Genomic DNA, 25,614 nt, shown 5'->3' with positions numbered 1-25,614 from the left:
ATGCTTACCCGTTGCTTTGGCTCTCTGTTTTATAGATTTGTTCGTTAGATATCGGATTCGGGATCATCGAAGTCGAAGTCATCCACACTATCAAAGCCCTTTTGGTACTCTTTTAGTTGAACTCTGGATATGGCATGTATAGGACTACCCTTTTTGTTGTGGGTCATGGACCCTTTGGATTTGTATAATTTTGGATAGCCATGCGAAAATGGCTTATATATGTTTGAGCATAATGTTATAATCATTTGGTATGGATATGGTTATTGAGAGGTGTGAATATGCTTAACAAGGGTTGGCCATGGGAATGGTTAATCACTATCATAATTTGTGCTATTTATGCTAAAAGGGCTAGTTGAATCATGGAAACTATGAAATAGGTAAAGTCTACCTTAAAGGCAGATGCTGACAGCAGCAGTGATGTAGATTTAGAAAATCACTAAAAATAGTAGGAATGGAATTAAATAGTGAATAAATTATGTAAACGAACCTTGATGAATCTATTGTCATAGGAAAGTAACGAAATGATCATATGGACAGTATGTTAAGAGATATTCAGGTTCTCGTGAGACAGGGCCAGAACGGTTTCTGGATTCCCTGTTCCGACTTTGGAAATTCATTATAAATTAACCAGAGATAATTAGGAGTCATTCCATATATTTATAGATTCTTCTCTGAGTCTAGTTTCTATAGAAACAAACGGCATCAGTATTTAAGCTCTGTGCAGGGAGATATCCAAGTCGTAATGCGCAAAGGTCAGTGTAGTCGATCCCTGTAACATGGGAGACTTTGACTAATAAAATGTACTAATTGGCCCGACCAAAAACTCTAGAAAAAAATATGTAGATGGGAATATGAGTCTAGTTTCAGGGAAAATTTACGAAACTGATTTTTGAGTAGTGAAACTCAAGATATGATTTTTAAGGTGACAGTGACGCAGTTAGCCAACTGCCTGGAAATTTTTAAAATGGATTGTGCAAAGAAGTGATATAAGTCTGCAAACCCCTCGTGTCCGACTCCGGCGACAGACTCGGGTACGGGGTGTTACATGTACCTGGGACTATGCCGATTTCGATAGCTCTGTATCGTATGGCACCAACCGAGTTAAAAGAGTTGAAAGCTCAGTTGCAAGAATTGACGGATAGAGGTTTCGCTCGACCAAGTTTCTCATCTTGGGGTGCACCAGTATTGTTCGTGAAAAAGAAGGACGGAACCATGGGGTTGTGCATTGACTATCTTCAGCTGAATAAAGTGACAATAAAGAACAAATATCCGTTACCGCGTATCGATGATTTGTTCGACCAACTGAAGGGAGCCTCAGTGTTCTCAAAAATAGATTTGAGATCGGGCTATTATCAGTTGCGAATTCGAGATTCGGACATACCCAAAACTGCGTTCAGAACGAGATATGGTCACTACGAATTCTGAGTGATGCCGTTTGGACTCACTAATGCCCCTGCGGTATTTATGGATTAGATGAATCGGATCTTCAGACCAAATTTGGATCAGTTCGTAGTTGTGTTCATTGTTGACATCTTGGTCTATTCAAGAGATGAGACCGAACATGCTGAGCACCTGAGATTAGTGTTACAAATTTTGCGGGATAAGCAGTTATATGCTAAGTTCAGTAAGTGTGAGTTCTGGTTAAGAGAGGTTAGCTTCTTGGGTCACGTGGTATCCGCCTTGGGTATTCGAGTTGACCCGAGCAAAATTTCAGCCATACTTAACTGGAAGCCTCCAAGAAATATTATCAAAGTTCGGAGCTTCCTGGGGCTCGCCGGTTATTACCGACGATTTGTAAAAGGTTTCTCGATGATAGCCACACCAATGACGAAGCTACTTCAAAAGGATGTTAAGTTCGAATGGACGGAGAAATGTCAGAAAAGTTTCGATCAACTGAAAACTTATTTGACTGAAGCTCCAATTTTAGTGCAACCCGAATCAGGCAAAGAGTTTGTCATTTATAGTGACGCATCCCTACTTGGATTGGGTTGCGTATTGATGCAAGAAGGTCGAGTGGTGGCCTATGCGTCGAGACAATTAAAGCCACATGAGAAAAATTATCCGACCCATGATCTTGAACTAGCTGCCATCGTATTTGCTTTAAAAATATGGCGACATTACTTATTTGGTGAAAAGTGTCATGTATTTTCGGATCACAAAAGTCTCAAATATTTGATGACTCAAAGAGACTTAAATCTGCGACAAAGACGTTGGCTTAAGTTGTTGAAAGATTACGAGCTTGTCATTGATTACCACCCGGGAAAGGCTAATGTGGTTGCGGACGCCTTAAGCCGGAAATCATTGTTTGCTTTACTAGCGATGAATGTGCACTTGTCTGTTCTACCCGACAATGTGTTAGTAGCTGAATTAAAAGCCAAACCATTATTGATTCATCAAATTCGTGAAGCCCAGAAAGTTGATGATGAATTGGTTGCAAAACGGGCTGAGTGTGTTCCGAACAAGGAATCGGAGTTTCAAATTGATGATGATGATTGTTTGAGGTTCAAAAGTCGTTTGTGTGTTCCAAGGAATTCGGAACTCATTTCGGTGATTCTGAACGAAGCCCATTGTAGCCGAATGTCTATTCACCCGGGGAGTACGAAAATGTACAACGATTTGAAACGTTGGTTTTGGTGGCATGGTATGAAACGAGACATCTCCGACTTTGTTTCGAGATGTTTAATATGTCAACAAGTGAAAGCGGAACATCAAGTGCCTTCAGGATTACTTCAGCCGTTCATGATACCTGAGTGGAAATGGGATCGAGTCACAATGGACTTTGTGTCCGGACTGCCATTGTCAGCAAGTAAGAAAGATGCGATTTGGGTTGTTGTCGATAGACTGAATAAGTCGGCTCACTTTATCCCCGTGCTTACGGATTTTTCATTGGATAAACTAGCTGAATTGTACGTTTCTCAGATTGTGAGATTACACGGGGTACCTATTTCTATCGTGTCGGATAGAGATCCGAGATTCACCTCACAATTTTGGAAGAAATTGCAAGAAGCTTTGGGTACCAAGCTGCATTTTAGCACTGCTTTTCACCCCCAAACCGATGGTCAATCCGAGCGGATAATTCAGATACTTGAGGATATGTTGAGATGTTGCATCCTCGAGTTCAGTAGTTCATGGGAACGGTATTTACCTTTGATTGAATTCGCTTACAACAATAGTTTTCAATCAAGTATTAAGATGGCACCTTACGAGGCTTTGTACGGTCGCAAATGCCGTACACCATTATTTTGGACCGAGCTCGATGAAAGTAAAATTTTCGGAGTTGATTTGATTAAAGATGCCGAACAGAAAGTAAAGGTAATCCGTGAAAGTCTGAAGGCAGCTACAGATCGTCAAAAATCGTATGCGGATTTGAAACGAAAAGACATTGAATATCAGGTGGGAGATAAAGTGTTTCTTAAAGTTTCGCCTTGGAAAAAGGTACTCAGATTTGGCTGTAAGGGCAAGTTGAGCCCGAGATTCATTGGGCCGTACAAAATCTCCCAACGAGTTGGTCCGGTTGCGTATAGATTGATTTTGCCCCCTGAACTTGAAAAGATTCACGATGTCTTTCATGTTTCGATGCTTCGACGCTATAGATCTGATCCATCGCACATAATTAGCCCATCAGAGGTTGAAATTCAAGCCGATATGAGTTATGAAGAAGAACCGATGCGTATCCTAGCTCGTGAAGTGAAGGAGTTGCGAAACAAAAGGGTTCCGCTAGTAAAGGTGTTATGGCTCAAACACGGGATCGAGGAAGCTACTTGGGAAACCGAGAGCTCGATGAAAGAACGATACCCAAACTTATTTACCGGTAAGATTTTCGTGGACGAAAATTTCTTAAGTGGGGGAGAGTTGTGACAGCCCAAAATTGACCCTAGTCGGGAAGTGGTTTCGGGACCGCTAAACCGAGTCACCGAAATGTTCGAATGTGATATTTATGGTCTAGAATATGTAATTATGAATGTGTGAAAATTTCAAGCTTCGATTTAGTCGATTGCATGTGAGTTATAGTAAATAGGACTTATGTCAGAAAATTTTGAAATGTGATAGGTCAAAGCATAAGGACCTATTAGTGCATGTTGAAAAAGGGGGGACTTGCATGTCAATTTCCCCCTCTATTAGTAGTGGCCGGCCATGACAAGCATGGTAGACCAAGTGTGATGGGCAAGAACATGTCATAAACATGTTGAGTTAGTGTTTCATGGGAAGTATGATAAAATAAGGAGCATGGGCATAAAATAATGAAGGGAATATGATGAAAACAAAAAAAAACTGTGTGGTTGTTTCCCCCCCCCCATTGTCGTGAGTTAAAGAAAAGAAAAGAAAAATTTTGTTCATCCTTTTTCATCTTCTTTTGGCCGAAAATTCTAAGGAAGGAGGAAGGAGTTCTTGCTTCATGTTTGGTTTGGAAGAGGATTAGGAGGAGGTTTGGCCATACTTGTATCTAGATCAAGGTATGTTTGAGGTTGTGCCATGAGATTCATGCATGTTTTTTTTAGTTGCTAGCTTGAGTTCTAATTAGCCCATGGTTCAAATCTTTGCTATGTCATGGGGATGATATTCGGCCTAGGTGGATTTTGTATTAATGCCATTGCATGCTAAATATAAAGCTTGTTAATGATGCATGTGATGGTGGATTGATGATTCTTGAATCTTCTTTTTAGCATTTTTGAGTGAGCACATATGTGCATTGGTTGCTAGATGGAGAAGAATCGGCTAGCAAGTTGTGTGCTAAGGCCGAATATAATTTTTGTATATTAATGAGTAATGCATGTGTTAAATTGATGGAAAGGGGGAAGATGCTTTACTAGTGTATATATGTGTGTATTAGCCAAGTTTTGAACTTGAAACAAAATGGTGTTTAGTCAATACAAGTGACCATACTTGTAGAATGTATTAAGTGTTGCAATTGGCCCCAACATAGACATGCATATTCGGCCATAGGAAGGAGATTGGTGTTGCATGTATTCGGTCAAAGGCAAGCATATTGATGCTTTTGTCTTGGCTTAGAAAATTCGGCCAAGGGGGAAAATTAGCCAAAATGTTGAGTTTGATTCATGATTCCGTACATATGTGACTTTAATGTCTAATGTATAAATATGGGCTAAGTGCCTTGTGTTCCTCTTTTCGATGCTCAAATGATTAAATCAATTTATTTGTTTAATTAAGCTCAAGAGAAAAGGGGAACTAAATCCGATAAAGGGAAGGAAAAAGTGGTCGAATAGCTATCGGAATCGTTCGACAACATCCGAGGTAAGTTCTTGAGTAAAAGAGCTTAAATTATGATTTGATTAGATCATGTTTTAAGCAAATCAAAATCATGCTCTTTGTGTGTGGCTATTGAGCCGAAATTGCAAGAATGATAAGTGTCTTGTGTTTGAGTTTTGCTAACGAAAATGAAATACGAACATGCCATGATTTATTGTTAAATGTGCATGGTTATTTGAATGATGTCCGGGCTAAGTCCCGAAGGCTTTGTGCTAAGTGACCATATCCGGACTAAGATCCGAAGGCATTTGTACGAGTTACTAAATCCGGACTAAGATCCGAAGGCATTTGTGCGAGTTACTAAATCCGGGTTAAGTCCCGAAGGCATTTGTGCGAGTTACTAAATCCGGGTTAAGTCCCGAAGGCATTTGTGCGAGTTACTATAACCGGGCTATGTCCCGAAGGCATTTGAACGAGTAGCTATATCTGGTTAAATTTCGAAGGTACGTGATTTGGGAATGAATGATCTTGCTGTAAAAATTTTAGTTAATACGCTTGAAACATCCCAACATTAAGGTATGTTTCGTATGTGCTTTGAATTAGTTGAGCCCTTACAAATAAGTATTCGCTCAGTTGATAAATGAGCTACCGGCCTTTGGCTAAGTTGACCTTTGTGTATGAATAAAAGGGTTGGTAATGTGAAGTAAGTATGATATTGAAAAATTGTGCATATGAAATTATCCGTTTAGCTACATGAATGCTATACTTTTGTTGTGCCGGAATCCCTTGCTCAAAACTTACTAAGCATAAATTGCTTACTCCGTCTCCTTGATTCTCTGTTTTATAGATTTTGGTTCTCCAGCTATCGGACTCGGGATTTTGAAGTCGAAGTCGCCCACACTATCAAAGCCCCCCTTTTGGTACAATTTTGGTTGAACTTCGAAATGGCATGTATAGGACTACCCTTTTGTTGTGGGTCATGGACACTTTGGACTTGTATAATTTTGGATAGCCATGCGAAAATGGCTTATATATGTTTGAGTATAATGTTATAATCATTTGGTATGGATATGGTTATTGAGAGGTGTGGATATGCTTAACAAGGATTGGCCATGGGAATGGTTAATCACTATCATAATTGGTGCTATTTATGCTAAAAGGGCTAGTTGAATCATGGAAACTATGAAATAGGTAAAGTCTACCTTAAAGGCAGATGCTGACAGCATGTAACACCCCGAACCCGAGACCGTCACCGGAGTCGAACACGAGGTGTTAATAGACTTTAACCACTTATAAACAAATTTCCCAGACACTGCCAATCTGCGTACTAGTTTCTTTAAAAATCATATCTTGAGTTCAGAAACTCGGAATCCAGTTCCGTAAATTTTACCCGAAACTAGACTCATATGCCCATCTACATATTTGTTTCTATAATTTTTGGTTGGCCCAATTGGTACAGTTTATTAGTCAAAGTCTCCCATGTTACAGGGATCGACTACACTGACCTTTGTGCATTACGACTTGGATATCTCCCTGTACAGGGCTTCAATACTGATTTCGTTTGTTTCTATAGAAACTAGACTCAAAGAGGAATCTATACATATATGGCATGACTCCTAATTATCTCTGGTTAATTTATAATGAATTTCCAAAGTTGAAACAGGGAATCCAGAAACTGTTCTAGCCCTGTCTTACGAGAACCTGAATATCTCTTAACATACTGTCCATATGATCGTTTCATTACTTTCCTATGAAAATAGATTCATCAAGGTTCGTTTACATAATTTATTCACTATTTAATTCCCTTCTACTATTTTTAGTGATTTTCCAAATCTACATCACTGCTGCTGTCAGCATCTGCCTTTAAGGTAGACTTTACCTATTTCATAGTTTCCATGATTCAACTAGCCCTTTTAGCATAAATAGCACAAATTATGATAGTGATTAACCATTCCCATGGCCAATCCTTGTTAAGCATATCCACACCTCTCAATAACCATATCCATACCAAATGATTATAACATTATACTCAAACATATATAAGCCATTTTCGCATGGCTATCCAAAATTATACAAGTCCAAAGGGTCCATGACCCACAACAAAAAGGGTAGTCCTATACATGCCATTTCGAAGTTCAACCAAAATTGTACCAAAAAGGGGGGGCTTTGATAGTGTGGGCGACTTCAACTTCAAAATCCCGAGTCCGATAGCTGGAGAACCAAAATCTATAAAACAGAGAATCAAGGAGACGGAGTAAGCAATTTATGCTTTGTAAGTTTTGAGCAAGGGATTCCGGCACAACAAAAGTATAGCATTCATGTAGCTAAACGGATAATTTCATATGCACAATTTTTCAATATCATACTTACTTCACATTACCAACCATTTTATTCATACACAAAGGTCAACTTAGCCAAAGGCCGGTAGCTCATTTATCAACTGAGCGAATACTTATTTGTAAGGGCTCAACTAATTCAAAGCACATACGAAACATACCTTAATGTTGGGATGTTTCAAGCGTATTAACTGAAATTTTACAGCAAGATCATTCATTCCCAAATCACGTACCTTCGGAATTTAACCGGATATAGCTACTCGTTCAAATGCCTTCGAGACATTGCCCGGTTATAGTAACTCGCACAAATGCCTTCGGGACTTAACCCGGATTTAGTAACTCGCACAAATGCCTTCGGGACTTAACCCGGATTTAGTAACTCGCACAAATGCCTTCGGATCTTAGTCCGGATTTAGTAACTCGTACAAATGCCTTCGGATCTTAGTCCGGATATGGTCACTTAGCACAAAGCCTTCGGGACTTAGCCCGGACATCATTCAAATAACCATGCACATTTAACAATAAATCATGGCACGTTCGTATTTCATTTTCGTTAGCAAAACTCAAACACAAGACACTTATCATTCTTGCAATTTCGGCTCAATAGCCACACACAAAGAGCATGATTTTGATTTGCTTAAAACATGATCTAATCAAATCATAATTTAAGCTCTTTTACTCAAGAACTTACCTCGGATGTTGTCGAACGATTCCGATAGCTATTCGACCACTTTTTCCTTCCCTTTATCAGATTTAGTTCCCCTTTTCTCTTGAGCTTAATTAAACAAATAAATTGATTTAATCATTTGAGCATCGAAAAGAGGAACACAAGGCACTTAGCCCATATTTATACATTAGACATTAAAGTCACATATGTACGGAATCATGAATCAAACTCAACATTTTGGCTAATTTTCCCCCTTGGCCGAATTTTCTAAGCCAAGACAAAAGCATCAATATGCTTGCCTCTGACCGAATACATGCAACACCAATCTCCTTCCTATGGCTGAATATGCATGTCTATGTTGGGGCCGATTGCAACACTTAATACATTCTACAAGTATGGTCACTTGTATTGACTAAACACCATTTTGTTTCAAGTTCAAAACTTGGCTAATACACACATATATACACTAGTAAAGCATCCTCCCCCTTTCCATCAATTTAACACATGCATTACTCATTAATATACAAAAATTATATTCGGCCTTAGCACACAACTTGCTAGCCGATTCTTCTCCATCTAGCAACCAATGCACATATGTGCTCACTCAAAAATGCTAAAAAGAAGATTCAAGAATCATCAATCCACCATCACATGCATCATTAACAAGCTTTATATTTAGCATGCAATGGCATTAATACAAAATCCACCTAGGCCGAATATCATCCCCATGACATAGCAAAGATTTGAACCATGGGCTAATTAGAACTCAAGCTAGCAACTAAAAAAAACATGCATGAATCTCATTGCACAACCTCAAACATACCTTGATCTAGATACAAGTATGGCCAAACCTCCTCCTAATCCTCTTCCAAACCAAACATGAAGCAAGAACTCCTTCCTCCTTCCTTAGAATTTCTGGCCAAAAGAAGATGAAAAAGGATGAACAAAATTTTTCTTTTCTTTTCTTTAACTCACGGCAATGGGGGGGGAAACAACCACACACTTTTTTTTTTGTTTTCATCATATTCCCTTTCATTATTTTATGCCCATGCTCCTTATCTTATCATACGTCCCATGAAACACTAACTCCACATGTTTATGACATGTTCTTGCCCATCACACTTGGTCTACCATGCTTGTCATGGCCGGCCACTACTAATAGAGGGGGGAAATTGACATGCAAGTCCCCCCTTTTCCAACATGCACTAATAGGTCCTTATGCTTTGACCTATCACATTTCAAAATTTTCTCACATAAGTCCTATTTACTAAAACTCACATGCAATCGACTAAATCGAAGCTTGAAATTTTCACACATTCATAATTACATATTCTAGACCATAAATATCACATTCGAACATTTCGGTGACTCGGTTTAGCGGTCCCGAAACCACTTCCCGACTAGGGTCAATTTTTGGCTGTCACACAGCAGCAGTGATGTAGATTTGGAAAATCACTAAAAATAGTAGGAAGGGAATTAAATAGTGAATAAATTATGTAAACGAACCTTGATGAATCTATTTTCATAGGAAAGTAACGAAACGATCATATGGACAGTATGTTAAGAGATATTCAGGTTCTCGTAAGACAGGGCCAGAACGGTTTCTGGATTCCCTGTTTCGACTTTGGAAATTCATTATAAATTAACCAGAGATAATTAGGAGTCATGCCATATATGTATAGATTCCTATTTTAGTCTAGTTTCTATAGAAACAAACGACATCAGTATTGAAGCCCTGTACAGGGAGATATCCAAGTCGTAATGCGCAAAGATCAGTGTAGTCAATCCCTGTAACATGGGAGACTTTGACTAATAAACTGTACTAATTTGCCCAACCAAAAATTTTAGAAAAAAATATGTAGATGGGCATATGAGTCTAGTTTCGGGGAAAATTTACGTAACTGGATTCCGAGTTTCTGAACTCAAGATATGATTTTTTTAGCGACTAGTACGCAGATTGGCAGTGTCTGGAAAATTTTTTTATAAGTGGTTTAAAGTCTGTTAACACCTCGTGTTCGACTCCGGTGACGGTCTCGGGTTCGGGGTTTACAAAAAGGGTGCGTGAATTGTTGCAATTCATTTGAAAAGTATAAACAGTAAACCTATTATTCATAAATAGGTTAGACCACTTAAGTAGCATGTCCAGGGAGCAGATGAGTCCACAATTTTCATGCATGGGAATGTAGACTAGAGAAATACGCCAATTGGCAGAGTGAGTCGCAGTAGGATTCACCAGATGTCTTGCGGATTGGAAGGATAAGTTCGCCAATTATGGTGAGTTCATTGCCAACCCGAGTTTCTATTCCTTAATGTCTACTATATTCATTGAGTTTAATCTTCATAAGAACTTAAGAAGTTCTAATAAACTTACCCCGTTTTCTCCTTTCTTTCAGGTTCTTAGATTAAATGAAGTGTCAAAGGGAATCTGCCATACCTGCGGCTAGTACTGAGCCTTCTTATTTTATGGGTAACATGTATTCGCTGAGGGGTTATTAAGACTTTTGTTAGATGTCATCCCTTGTCGAACAACCATTTTTATTATACAAATGATTCATAATTAATCAAAGATAATTGTAGCCTTGATTGGCCTATTTCCACCCGTTATTTATGAAAGTGTTTAAGATAGCCTCTGAAAACTATGTTTGTATATTTTAAATCTTGTGCAAGGAAAAGTGTCCATGTTAAAGTTTGCTTCTAAATAAAATGGGTTAACATTTGTGAAAAGTTATGCCACAAACATGGAACCTGCTAAAATGTCGAAGTAATTTAAAAAGGGGTAATGTTGGAGTAGTCCAACGGGTCAACCTTGTAACTCTCCATACTTGGATCTAACAGTCGGTTCGAACATGGGATGTCACAAGTAAAGTGTTACAACAAAACACTCCAAGAAGTATTCTGAGGATCGTACCCAAGGGATTGTGATTGGAGAAATTTCTTATTAAATTAATTAAATATAATCATAAATTTATTATTACTAATCTGGAATTTAAAATATTAATTAAACTAATTAAATTAATTAACTTAAAATAACCTAATGGAATTTCCTATTCCTAGTGTCGGTGATGCAAGTTTCTAGCTTACGATTGATCACTAATTACCCTCAACTAAGTTATTTACCACCTTTAGCTAAGAATACCCTTTTGGCCTCATCTTCACTAAGGATTACCACCTAAGTCACCCTTTCAGTCTCTTTCTAGGCATACAGATACCTTTTTGTTCTCATCGCTTGGCACAAGTTATGCTCGACATGATACCCTTTCGTTCTCACCTACCTAAATATTCTACTAGGGGCGTCACTCCTTAATATACTAATTATTCTTTAAGAAACACTCAATTTTAGATAAATAATTACTTAATCAATAAATCAATTCCATAACTGAAACATGCAAGATATAAAATACACAGCAGATTTCCTCTCAATATTCATACAAACGTTAGTTGATCAAGTTAACGAAAGATAAATAAAGGAATAAAAGAGTACAAGAAAAGAAAATGCTTATTAATAATAAAATTGAAGTGCAATTTTGAAACAATCTTTGCTCGCAATCGTATTCACATCAGAATAGAAAATATTCCAATTACAAAAACATAAAAAAAAGAAAACTGAACAAAAACTAAGTAAATAAAAATTTTTGTCTAAGTCTAACCCCCTCTAATGAGGTTATAAAGTTGTTTATATAGGCATACATTAGGGTGCTTCGTGCCTAAAATGTCCTTGAAGTGATTAGGGTTTGATTAGGGAAAATAACCCTAAGTGGTCGACCAAATTCGACTAAATATTTCCAAGTTTGGTCACGTCATTCATTGCAACGTCGCAGCTGAGATATTCTTTCCAAATTCATCGAGCCGTCGTGACGTGGGGAAAATCCCTCGTCATAACATGAGCTGGTTTTCAGACTTGGCAAGTTCAAAGTTCTTTGTCTCGACATAGACCTCCTTGTGTCGTGACACAACCATTGTCCATTGTGGTCTTTCACCTGAAATGGCATCTTGCACACTCAAATAGTGTATTAGTCGTTCCCGAGGCTCGAGTTGGCCTAACGGTCGTCCAAATACTAAAAAGTGCATAAAAACACTTATTTTGCAACAAAATAAATCTAAGTTAGTAAAACTAAAAATCCAAAAAATATACATAAAACAGCTAGAAAACAAGCTCATTAAGTGCCAAAAAGCCTCTAACTTGCAACAAAGAATTATGGCAGATCAATGACTGAAAGCAAGCTACTATGTTGTTTGCTCTAAAGATCTGGAGGCATAGTTTGTATGGTGAAAAAATAAATATTTATACGAATCATAAAAGTATCAAATATCTTCTCTCCCAAAAGGATTTAAATTTGACACAACAATGTTGCATTGATTTGTTGACAGATTATGACTGCATAATTGATTACTCTCCTAGGAAAGCGAATGTAACAGCCCATTTTTAGTGAAATCAGAAAAGTGGTTTTGATACCACCAACCTGATGCGAGAATAATTATTTTTTATTATTTTAATGTTTATAGCATGTTAGTATTATCGTATAAAATTTTTGTTAAGAAATTTTACTGTTTACATGCTAAATTTGGTAAAAATGCCTAAATTGTAAAAGGTGAAAAACTTGAGTTCTATGAGCTAAAGGGATCTAATAATTATGTCATTAAATTGTAAGAGGGTTTATGTTGAAATTAAACCATTGATATTATGAGTTGACTATTATGGGCATTATATATGTGTTTTTAAAGGTTAATAATAAGGTTAAATAAGTAAATTATTAAATAAAGGTTAATAAAATTTAAAGAAAATAAAGACATCATCTTTGTTATAGTCTTCTTCCACTAAAATTAACCTTAAGGAAAGCCATTAATGAAGCTTCAAGGTTCGGCCATAGTTCTTTCTTGCATGTGAGTGATATTTCGTCCTGTTTTAATTACTTTTATGTTTTTGGAGTCGTTGTAGCTTAATCTAGCTAGCCCAAGGACTAATTTCCAAAACTGTTAAAAGATTAGGGTTTTTCCATGAATGTGTTCAAGCTGTTTTTTATGTTTGGTGGAAGAAAATGAATCTATGTTGTTAGATAAACAACTTTTGTTAAGTAATTTTGGTTGAAAATGTCAATTAGGGATTTATTTATAAATTTTGTAAAATGTGTGGTGGAAATTGTGAAATAATGAAATGTATGAGTTGCTATGGATGCATGTGAAATTCGGCTAGCTTGGGTTAAAGATGAATTCGCATGCATTTTAAATTGTAATGAAATCAAAATAATAGGGGCAAAAGTGTACTTTTGCAAGAAATGTGAAATTGGATTGAATTTAATCATTTAGATCAAGATAGACCCCGTACAACTTTAGATCGGGGCAAAGATAAAGCTTTAAATTAATCGACTCTGTTTCTATGTTTTATCGTTAAGGTAAGTTCGTACATTTAAATTGTGTTTTAAATGCTATCATGTTACATTATCATATCATGTCTCGACGGAAAAATCCAAGACGTATCGACGCCCATTGAATGTGAAAAGGGACGGTGACAAACATCGAATATGAAAAGAGATGGTTTCGACCATCGTTTAGCACACTTTGTGTAAGTTACGGTAAGGGTTCGATGAAATTCACTTTGATATTATGGAAAGGTATGAAGTATGTATATCCATAATTATGAAAAGTATGAGTTCATATGAATTATGTTTACGAAATCTATCTTATTATGTGATGATATTGTTAAGTTATGTGATTAAGCACTAATTTGTTTGTGTTGTTGGTGATGCTTGGGCATGTGTCAAGCTTGTGTTGGATTGATTCATATTTATTTTTCAGCTTATGTATTAAAATGGTCAGTATTGTTTATGATTTACGAACTTACTAAGCATTATATGCTTACTTTGTGTTCTTTTTCTATGTTTTATAGTTAATCTGAAGCTCGTTCGGGTTGGAAGATCGTCGGAGACCTATCACACTATCCATCAGCTATATCGGTACATTTTGATGTTTTTGAGTCATGATTATAATGGCATGTATAGGTGTTTTGTGCCTGATGAAATAGCCATTATGCTTGTGATACGAACTAGTTTCGTAATTGAATCGAGTCGTTAGTGTCGCCCGATTGTGAATTGAGTAGAATAGAATCGTTTCGGTTTAAAAGAAACAAAATAGAGTTAATGGCTTCAAACAAAGGTAATGAATAAAATAGGAAGGAAACAATAACAAATTAATTGGCTAAGACCAAAGATGAACCAGCAATAACGAGTTGTTGACCCGAATCTCAAAATGGTCTTTAGGTGTTTTTCGGTTAAAGGAAACAGCAAAGGAACCTTGACCCACTATCAACTATGATAGGAACCAAATGTATATTGAACGCCACACCAAAGGTGATAAGTTCAGCAACAAAGAAAAGATGGACGCCACAAGCTATGCTTGATAAGTCAAATCAATTCCGTAAGAACAAAGAGAATTGGATAGCTCACAATTCAAATATTTCATCTATATTCAGCAAAAAGTTCTTCTTTCTCTATGGCTGATTACATCTATTTATAATGCTAAAACAATGTAACCGAATGGTCAAAAAACATCCACTTAATGTGCCATAAAAAACTGATGTCTTTTCTTATTCTTTGAACCAAATAACTCCTTCCATAAAATCACCTTAATTCAGCTGATTTGAATGTCTTTAATGGCTTAGAAAATGACTCTTGAGTTGTTCTTGGCTAGTTGAAAAGACACCATCTCTTAACCAGCTCCTTAATGACATTCAAAGGCTTGATTAATTTCTCTTGAAAGCTTCAAAAACGGCTGGAAGTGGAAGAGTTGCTGTCAAATTTAAAGGGCATAAAATGCTCTTTAAAAACTCCTTTAATGATTTTTAAGCTTCCTTTATAACATCCCCTTTAATTGTAACTCAAAAGAACTTGAACAGCCACTTAATTAAATGTGTAACAGCCTTGAATTGTAACCACTATAAGCTAAAAAGTCACCTGCAATAAACACCTTGAAATGAGTTTATTAAACAAATGAAAACACTTATTCATCATAACAAACATTAAACTTACTTAAATAAATGAACTAAAACATATATGCAATAATTATTCCAGCAACTAGTTTAATTAAAGAAGCATAATTTAAAGAACTTAATTTATGCATCAATAAATAATCCTAGGAACTAGATCAATTAAGAAGCATCTTTATTTAATAAAGTTCAATAACTAACTCATTTATTAAAACTTAAGATAAGTTAAATTAATTGATCAGCTACTCATTTATTAAACTAAAACAAGTTAATTAAAAGAAAAAAATTCATCTTACAACAAATTGCAAGTACGCTTTTTGAACGGTTCGAATCACGACTATCGAATTCGGCCACTTGCACTTCCCAAGCTTGTTCCACATAGCTTGCTATTGCATTTCGAAATGTCTTAGCTCATGATCTAGTTATTGGTCCTCTTGGTAGCTCAATGGATTCAATAGTAATTTCCCTGGCTAAGGTTGCATCATTCCCCCCTCTTCGAGGCGATTTGCACCCAAATCGTCACCTACATCAAAAAGGGATAAATCAGCAACATTAAAAGTAGCACTAACCCCATACTCACCAGGTAAATCTAACTTATAAGCGTTATCATTAATCCTCTCCAAGACTTGAAAAGGTCCATCTCCTCGTGGTAAAAGCTTGGAACGTCTTTGAACGGGAAATCTCTCCTTGCGCATGTGAATCCAAACCCAATCACCAGGTTCAAATATTACTCGTTTACGGCCCTTGTTAACTTGATGAGCATATTGCTCCATTCTTCGTTCAATATTATCCCTAACTCGCTGATGTAATTGTTTCACAAAATCTACCTTTTTCTTTCCATCTACATGCACCAATTTATCAGAAGGTAAAGGCAATAAATCCAATGAAGTTAAGGGATTAAATCCATACACTACCTCAAATGGTGAAAACTTGGTAGCTGAATGTATCGATCGATTGTATGCAAATTCAATGTGAGGTAGACACTTTTCCCAAGTCTTTAAATTCTTACGTATAATGGCCCACAGTAGTGTTGACAGAACTCTATTAACAACCTCCGTTTGGCCATCAGTTTGGGGATGACTTGTTGTGGAAAATAATAGCTTAGTTCCAATCTTTCCCCATAAAGTCCTCCAAAAGTGGCTGAGAAATTTAGTGTCTCGATCTGAAACAATGATTCTTGGAATGCAATGCAATCGTACAATCTCCCTAAAAAATAGATTGGCAACATTTAAAGCATCGTCAGTTTTGTTACATGCTATGAAATGAGCCATTTTTGAAAACCGATCAACTACAACAAACACAGAATCTTTGCCATTCTTTGTTCTAGGAAGACCCAAAACAAAGTCCATAGAAATATCCATCCATGGCATTTCTGGGATCGGTAATGGAGTATAAAGTCCATGTGGCTGGACCCTTGATTTCGCCTTCTTGCAAACAATACAATGATTGCACACTTTAGCCACATCTCGTTTCATCTTTGGCCAATAAAAGTGTTCTTGAAGAACGGCTAAAGTTTTGGCAATACCAAAATGTCCCATTAAACCCCCACTATGTGCTTCATGAACCAGCAAATTTCTAGTTGATCCTTGGGGTATGCACAACTTATTTTCTCGAAATAGGAATCCATCTTGTTGGTAGTACCTGTCATACGCACCTTGCACACATAACTTGTAAACTTCTCCAAAATCAGAAGAGCATACCTTCGCGATAAAGCATCCGCAACGATATTTTCCTTACCTTGCTTATACTTAATCACATATGGAAAGGATTCTAAGAATTCTACCCATTTTGCATGTCATTTGTTAAGCTTAGTTTGCCCTCTCAAATGCTTCAAAGCCTCATGGTCTGTGTGTATAACAAACTCTTTAGGCCAAAGGTAATGCTGCCATGTTTCTAATGCGTATCAATGCGTACATTTCTTTGTCATAGGTGGGATAATTGAGCGTAGCTCCATTAAGTTTCTCGCTAAAATAAGCCACCGGTCGCCCATCTTGCGTTAAAACTGCACCTATTCCTATTCCAGAAGCATCACATTCCACCTCAAAAATTTTGTTAAAATCCGGCAAACATAAAAGTGGAGCATTAGTCAAACAATCTTTGATTTTAACAAAAGCAGATTCTTGTTCATTAGGCCAAATAAAAGGTGAATTTTTTTTTATAATACCGGTTAATGGGGCAGCAAGAGTGCTAAAATTTGGTACAAACCTCCTATAGAAGCTTGCAAGGCCATGAAAGCTTCTAACTTGGCTGATGTTATTCGGTCGTGGCCATTCTTGTATTGCTTTAATCTTCTCTTGGTCCACCTCTAGTCCATTCGCACTTACAACAAAACCTAGAAAGACAACTTTGTCAGTACAAAAGTTACATTTCTTAAGGTTTGCATACAATACTTCCTTTCGTAAAACCTTCAAAATAGCATGCAAATGTTCAAGATGTTCAGTTAATGATTTGCTGTAAATTAAAATATTGTCAAAATAAACTACGCAAAAACGACCAATGAAAGACCTCAAAACGTGGTTCATCAACCTCATGAAAGTACTCGGTGCATTGGTGAGGCCAAAAGGCATCACTAACCACTCATACAAACCGTATTTAGTCTTAAACGCAGTCTTCCACTCGTCCCCCTCCCGCATACGAATTTGATGATAGTCGCTTCTCAGATCAATCTTAGAGAACAATTTTGCACCACTAAGCTCGTCTAACATATCATCAAGTCTAGGAATGGGATGACGGTATTTGACGGTAATTTTGTTGATAGCTCGGCAATCTACGCACATCCTCCATGAACCATCTTTTTTAGGCACCAATAGAATGGGAACCGCACATGGACTTAAACTCTCCCATATATAGCCTTTTCCATTAATTCCGCTACTTGTCATTGCAACTCTTTAGCTTCCTCCAAGTTGCTTCGATAAGCTGGCCGATTTGGAATTGTAGCTCCGGGAATAAAGTCTATTTGATGTTCAATACCTCGAAAAGGAGGCAATCCACTTGGCACATCTTCCAGGAAAACGTCTTTGAATTCCTGAATCAATGAAACAATAGAAAAAGGTAAAGAATTATCAAGTTCGTTAGCATTGAATAAGCATTCCTTGTACATAAGTACAAGTACGGGTTGATGCAACAACAATGATTTTCTTATCTCCTTTTCTCTCGCAAATACGCTGATTTTACCACTCTCAATTTCTTTTTGACTTTCTTGTTCCTCTCGTACTTTTACCTCCACTCCCTCAATTTTTTCTTTCTTTTTATCATTTTTCTTGTCTCTCTCTTTTTCAATATTTTCTTTCAACTTCAATTGATCTTGGTACACTTGCTTTGGAGTCAATGGCGCTAAAGTTACATTCTTGCCTCGATGCTTGAATGTATAGCGATTTGTATAACCATCATAGATCACGCGCCTATCAAACTTCCATGGACGTCCCAAAAGTAGATGTCCCACATGCATAGGAACTACATCGCACACCACTTCATCTTGGTACTTTCCAATAGAAAATGCCACCACAGCTTACTTTGTTACTTTCAGCTTACCTCCATCATTTAGCCATTGCAACTTGTATGGAGTTGGATGTTTAGTTGTAGCCAAACCTAGCTTTTCCACCAACATAATACTAGCTACATTAGTACAACTACCACCATCAATGATCATACTACATACCTGGCCTTGAATGTGGCATTGTAACACCCCGAACCCGAGACCGACACCGGAGTCGGACACGAGATGTTAACAAACTTTGAAAAATTTTTCCAGACACTGCCCAGTCTGAGTACTAGTCGCTTCAAAAATCATATCTTGAGTTTCACAACTCAAAAATCAGTTTTGTGATTTTTCCCTGAAACTAGACTCATGTCCCCACCTATGGATTTTTTTCTAGAATTTTTGGTCGGGCCAACTAGTACAGTTTATTAGTCAAAGTCTCCCATGTTACAGGGGTCGACTACACTGACCTTTTCCCATTACGACTGGGATATCACTCTGCACAGAGCTTCAATACTGATGCCGTTTGTTTCTATGGAAACTAGACTCAGAGAGGAATCCATACATATATGGTATGACCCCTAATTATCTCTGGTCAATTTATAGTGAATTTCCAAAGGCGGAACAGTGAATCCAGAAACTGTTCTGGCCCTGTTCCACAAGAACCCGAATATCTCTTTCTGTACTGTTCCTATAATTGTTTCGTTACTTCCATATGAAAGTAGATTCATCAAGGTTCGATTACATAATTTATTCACTATTTAATTCCACTCCTACGAATTCTTGTGATTTTTCCAATCCACACCACTGCTGCTATCAGCTTCTGTTTTCAAAGTGAACCTTACCTAATTTGGGGTTTCATGGACCAACTAGGGCCTTGTCATACATAAGCCCACATATGATCATACTTAGCCATTCTAGTGGCTGATCATTTGCTCAACACTTCCATTCCAACATAGTTACATCATGAAACCATCTATACATTCATAAATACGAATGGTCTAATGCCATACTCCACTTCTACAAGCCATCTTCGCATGGCTGTACACTTATACATTTCATAAAGTACTCGAAAGACAACAATGGGTAGTCCTATACATGCCATAACAAAATTCAACCAAAATAGTACCCAAAAGAGCCTTTGATAGTGTGGGCGACTTCGACTTCAAGATCCCGAGTCCGATAGCTGGAGAACCAAAAATCTATAAAACAGAGGAGCAATGTAACGAGTAAGCAATTTATGCTTAGTAAGTTTGAGCAAGGAATTCCAGCATGCACAAAGAATAGCACACATTTAGCTAAACGGAATATTTCATAATACGCAATTTACCGATATCAAACTTGCTTCACAACATTAACAACCCTTATGTACATACACAATAAACTAACTTGGCCGAAGGCCGGTAGCTCGTTTATCAACTGAGCGAACATTTATTTGTAAGGGCTCGATTAAATTCAACACATACGTAACATATCCCCATATTGGGATGTTTTTCGAGTATTCGCTGGAATTTTACAGCAAGCTCATTCATTACCAAATCACGTACCTTCGGGATTTAACCGGATATAGCTCCTCGTTCAAATGCCTTCGGGACATAGCCCGGTTTTAGTAACTCACACAATGCCTTCGGGACATAACCCGGATTTAACAACTCGCACGAATGCCTTCGGGACTTAACCCGGATTTAATAACTCGCACGAATGCCTTCGGGACTTAACCCGGATTTAATAACTCGCACGAATGCCTTCGGGACTTAACCCGGATTTAGTATCTCGCACAAAGGCCTTCGGATCTTAATCCGGATATATTCACTTAGCACAAAGCCTTCGGGACTTAGCCCGGACAGCATTCAATTAATCATGCACATCTAACAATAATTCATAGCACATTCATATTTCATTTTCGTTTACGAAACTCAAACACAAGGCACATATTGTCCTTGCACATTCGGCTCAATAGCCACACATAGAGCATGATTTAATCACATCGAAATTTAAGCTCTCTTACTCAAGAACTTACCTCGGGTGTTGTCGAACGATTCCGCTAGCTATTCAACCACTTTTTCCTTCCCTTTATCGGTTTTATTTCCCCTTTGCTCTTGAGCTTAATCAAACAAATAAATTGATTTCATCATTTTAGGCATCAAAAGATGAACACAAGGCACTTAGCCCATATTTATACATTAGACATTAAAGTCTCATACATGCAAAAATCATGCATCAACACCACATATTAGCTAATTTCTTGCCCTTGACCGAATATGCATGTCCATTTTTGGGGTCGATTTCAACACTTAATACACACATGTACACACTAGTAAAGCATCCTCCCCCTTTTCATCAATTTAACACATGCATTGCTCATTAACATGCAAAGTTACATTCGGCCTTAGCACACATCTTGCTAGCCGATTCTTCTCCATTTAGCAACCAATGCACATATGTGCTCACACAACAAAAATGCTAAAAAGGAGGTTCAAGAATCATCAAGCCATCATCACATGCATCATTAACAAGCTTCATATTTTGCATGCAATGGCATTAACACAACCTCCACCTAGGCCGAATCTTAACTCATCCTCATGCCTCATCACCACAACATCAAACATCAACCAAGAATGATTCATCCATGGTCAAGTGCCATTTCCATCACATAGCAAGATTTAGACCATGGGTTAGGTAGAACTCAAGCTAACAACTAAAACATGCATGCCTCTCATGGAACATCATCAAACATACCTTAGCCTAGCTACATGCATGGCCGAATCTCTTCACCTTTCTTCTTCTTTCCTCCTTAAAATTTTTGGCCAAGGATGATGAACCAAAGGATGAGAAAATTTTTCTTTGTTTTTCTTTCTAGTTTTTGGCAAGCATGAAGATGAGAAAAGGATGAACAAAATTCCCCCTTTCTCTTGTTTAGCTCACGGCAATGGGGGGACAAACACCACACACACATTTTTTTTTCTTTTGTTTTCCATTTCTTTATTACCCATACTCCTTATTTTATTCTTCCACTAACAAAACATGTTTCATGACATGTTTTGCCCATCCTTCCTTGTCATGGCCGGCCACTACTCATTAGGGGGGGAATTTGACATGCAAGTCCCCCCTTTGTCCACATGCACTAGTAGGTCCTCACATATTGACCTATCACATTTTAGAATTTTCTCACATAAGTCCTATTGACTAAATTCACATGAAATCAACCAAATTGAAGCTTGAAATTTTCACACATTCATAATTACATATTCTACACAATAAGTATCACATTCAAACATTTCGGTGACTCGGTTTAGCGGTCCCGAAACCACTTCCCGACTAGGGTCAACTTTGGGCTGTCACAGGCATCGAGTGTCAAAAATGTTCTCCCTTTGTTGATCAGTTTCAACACTTTGAATACTGAGGCTACGCTTCATAACAAGAATTTCTCCTTCAACGGGTAACTCTAAATCTTCATCATCGGATGGCATTTCATGTTCATTTTCATCCTCTTCCTCTGACCCAACTTCTCCATCAGCTCTTATCACCATAATTCGTCGATTGGGACATTGACTAGCTATGTGCCCTCGGCCTTGACACTTGAAACATCTTATGTTTCTCGTGCGATTTGGCGCTTGCTCATTTTTATTTCGACTTGTCTCTCCAATGGGCTGATTTGATTTAACTGCTATAGTCGACTCCTTTGTTCTAACTGGGGTTTTTTAACTCCTTGATTCCATTTGTTGGTTGAAGAATTGGCATAGGGTCTACTAACTCCTTTTCGCTTAAGTTGCTTTTCAACCTTAATCGCCATGCGAACTATGTCCATCACTTCAACATAGTGTTGTAGCTCAACTATGTTGGCAATGTCTCGATTTAAACCCGCAAGGAACCTAGCCATGGTTGCCTCTCGATCCTCCTCGATATCAGCTCAAATCATCGTTATCTCCATCTCCTTATAATAATCTTCAACACTTCTATTTCCTTGAGTAAGGTTTTGAAGTTGTTGATAAAGATCTCGATGGTAGTATGATGGAATAAATCTTTTCCGCATGACTGATTTCATTTCTCCCCAAGTAGAGATGGGTCTTTCACCATTTCGTCGTCGACTTGTTACAAGCTGGTCCCACCACACTATGGCATAGTCAGAAAACTTAATTGTCGCGAGTTTCACCTTTTTACTCTCCAAATAGTTGTGGCAATCAAAAACAAGCTCAATCTTCTTTTCCCACTCCAAATAAGCTTCAGGGTCATTTTTACCTTGGAATGGTGGAATTGCCATCTTGATATTCTTAAGATTGTCATCTGGTCGTTCACGATCTCTAGGACCTCTTTGTCGTTGACGGCCTCGACGTCGTACACTTTGGGCAGATGAGTGATCACTTTCTTGTCCACTTGCTTCATAAGGATCTTGGATTGGACGTCCTCGCTCTTGTCTTGCATCTTCTAGAGTCATCTCATGTTGTTCTCTCGTCTCTCGACTCGATATAAACGATCTTCAATTGGTTCAAGTTTTCTATCAAATAATCGCTCCATCTCTCTCATAATTGCTTGTAGGGTAAGATCTGGCACTCCTCCTCCAACATTTCTTACGGGACGGAACCCTCCTTCCACATTTTGATTTCTTTCCAGACTTTTGTGACATTTTTTTTAAATGCACTCACAAAAAAAATTCTCACTATCCACTCACAAAGAAATCTCTCTTCCTTGGCTTTTTATACTCTCGAATAAACTCACCACTCTCTTGCCTCTTTCCACTCACTCCTCCTCTCTAAGTTCTTAGGAAATATTTAAACTTAAGAAGCAGTTGTTGTGGGTCGGCTTACAACCTTGATGTTTGGGCTTGGTAAGAATATTGTAGGACAAAGGAAAGTAGGCTTGAAACAAAGAAATGAAAAGGTTGGGTATGCCGAAATAGTATAAGGTAGTAATGACTAAAATTTGGGCAGCAAACAACAACAAAATTTAAAAACAAGCTTTTTTTTTTCACGAAATTTTTTTTCAGCTTGATATCCAATCTCTTGAGTTTGAATGGAAACTAATTTTTTTTCAATTTTTTTTTTGAATTTTTTTCAAATTTTTTTTTCGAATTTTTTTCAAAGAAACTACTATACCGTAATGCCGACAATGTTGATTCTTACTCCAAATAACCTGGCTCTGATACCAATTTGATACGAACTCATTTCGTGAATTGAATCGAGTCGTTAGTGTCGCCCGATCGTGAATTGAGTAGAATAGAATCGTTTCAGTTTAAAAGAAACAAAATAGAGTTAATGGCTTCAAACAAAGGTAATGAAGAAAATAGGAAGGAAACAATAACAAATTAATTGGCTAAGACCAAAGATGAACCAGCAATAACGAGTTGTTGACCCGAATCTCAAAATGGTCTTTAGGTGTTTTTCGGTTAAAGGAAACAGGAAAGGAACCTTGACCCACTATCAACTATGATAGGAACCAAAGGTATATTGAACGCCACACAAAGGTGATAAGTTCAGCAACAAAGAAAATATGGACGCCACAAGCTATACTTAATAAGTCAAATCAATTCCGTAAGAATAAAGAGAATTGGATAGCTCACAATTCAAATATTTCATCTATATTCAGCAAAAAGTTCTTCTTTCTCTATGGCTGATTACATATATTTATAATGCTAAAACAAGGTAACTGAATGGTCAAAAAACATCCACTTAATGTGCCATAAAAAACTGATGTCTTTTCTTATTCTTTAAACCAAATAACTCCTTCCATAAAATCACCTTAATTCAGCTGATTTGAATGTCTTTAATGGCTTAGAAAATGACTCTTGATTTGTCCTTGGCTAGTTGAAAAGACACCATCTCTTAACCAGCTCCTTAATGACATTCAAAGGCTTGATTAATTTCTCTTGAAAGCTCTAAAAACGGCTGGAAGTGGAAGAGTTGCTGTCAAATTTAAAGGGCATAAAATGCTCTTTAAAAACTCCTTTAATGATTTTTAATCTCCCTCTATAACATCCCCTTTAATTGTAACTCAAAAGAACTTGAACAGCCACTTAATTAAATGTGTAACAGCCTTGAATTGTAACCACTATAAGCTAAAAAGTCACCTGCAATAAACACCTTGAAATGAGTTTATTAAAAAAATGAAAACACTTATTCATCATAACAAACATTAAACTTAGTTAAATAAATGAACTAAAACATATATGTAATAATTATTCCAGCAACTAGTTTAATTAAAGAAGCATAATTTAAAGAACTTAATTTATGCATCAATAAATAATCCTAGGAACTAGATCAATTAAGAAGCATCTTTATTTAATAAAGTTCAATAACTAACTCATTTATTAAAACTTAAGATAAGTTAAATTAATTGATCAGCTACTCATTTATTAAACTAAAACAAGTTAATTAAAAGAAAAAAATTCAGCTTGCAACAAATTGCAAGTAACGCTTTTTGAACGGTTCGAAGCATGACTATCGAATTCGGCCACTTGCTCTCCCTAGCTCGTTCCACATAGCTTGCTATTGCATTTCAAAATCTCTTAGCTCGTGATCTAGTTATTGGTCCTCGTGGTAGCTCAATGGATTCAGTAGTAATTTCCCTGGCTAAGGTTGCATCAGCTTGGCTTGTAAATGTGGTATTTTGGTTGATGAATTAGTTGTCATGTTGGCATGTATACATGTGGTTTTATGGTTGATGACATTTTGGCATTTTGGTGATTTTATGGTTGATGTTGGAATGTTCAAGTTGATGTTTGTTTTAGTGGCCATTTTGGTATATATGAATGTGCTTTTGGCATGTGATCATGGTGGTAAATTTGGCAAGGAAATTAGATTAGAAAGGTATGGTTGGTTAATGGCTAGATTATGCAATTGTTTAAACATGATTAGAAACGTATGAACAAATACCATAATGATGTTGCTTTATAATGCATGTTTTAGGTACATTTTGAATGCTTGAATATAGATGCAAATGGCTTGAAAGT

The sequence above is a fragment of the Gossypium hirsutum genome, chromosome D08, assembly GCF_007990345.1.
Source record: "Gossypium hirsutum isolate 1008001.06 chromosome D08, Gossypium_hirsutum_v2.1, whole genome shotgun sequence".
NCBI lineage: Eukaryota > Viridiplantae > Streptophyta > Magnoliopsida > Malvales > Malvaceae > Gossypium > Gossypium hirsutum.
The sequence above is the reverse complement of the archived record's forward strand: the minus strand, read 5'-3'. Positions refer to the sequence as shown.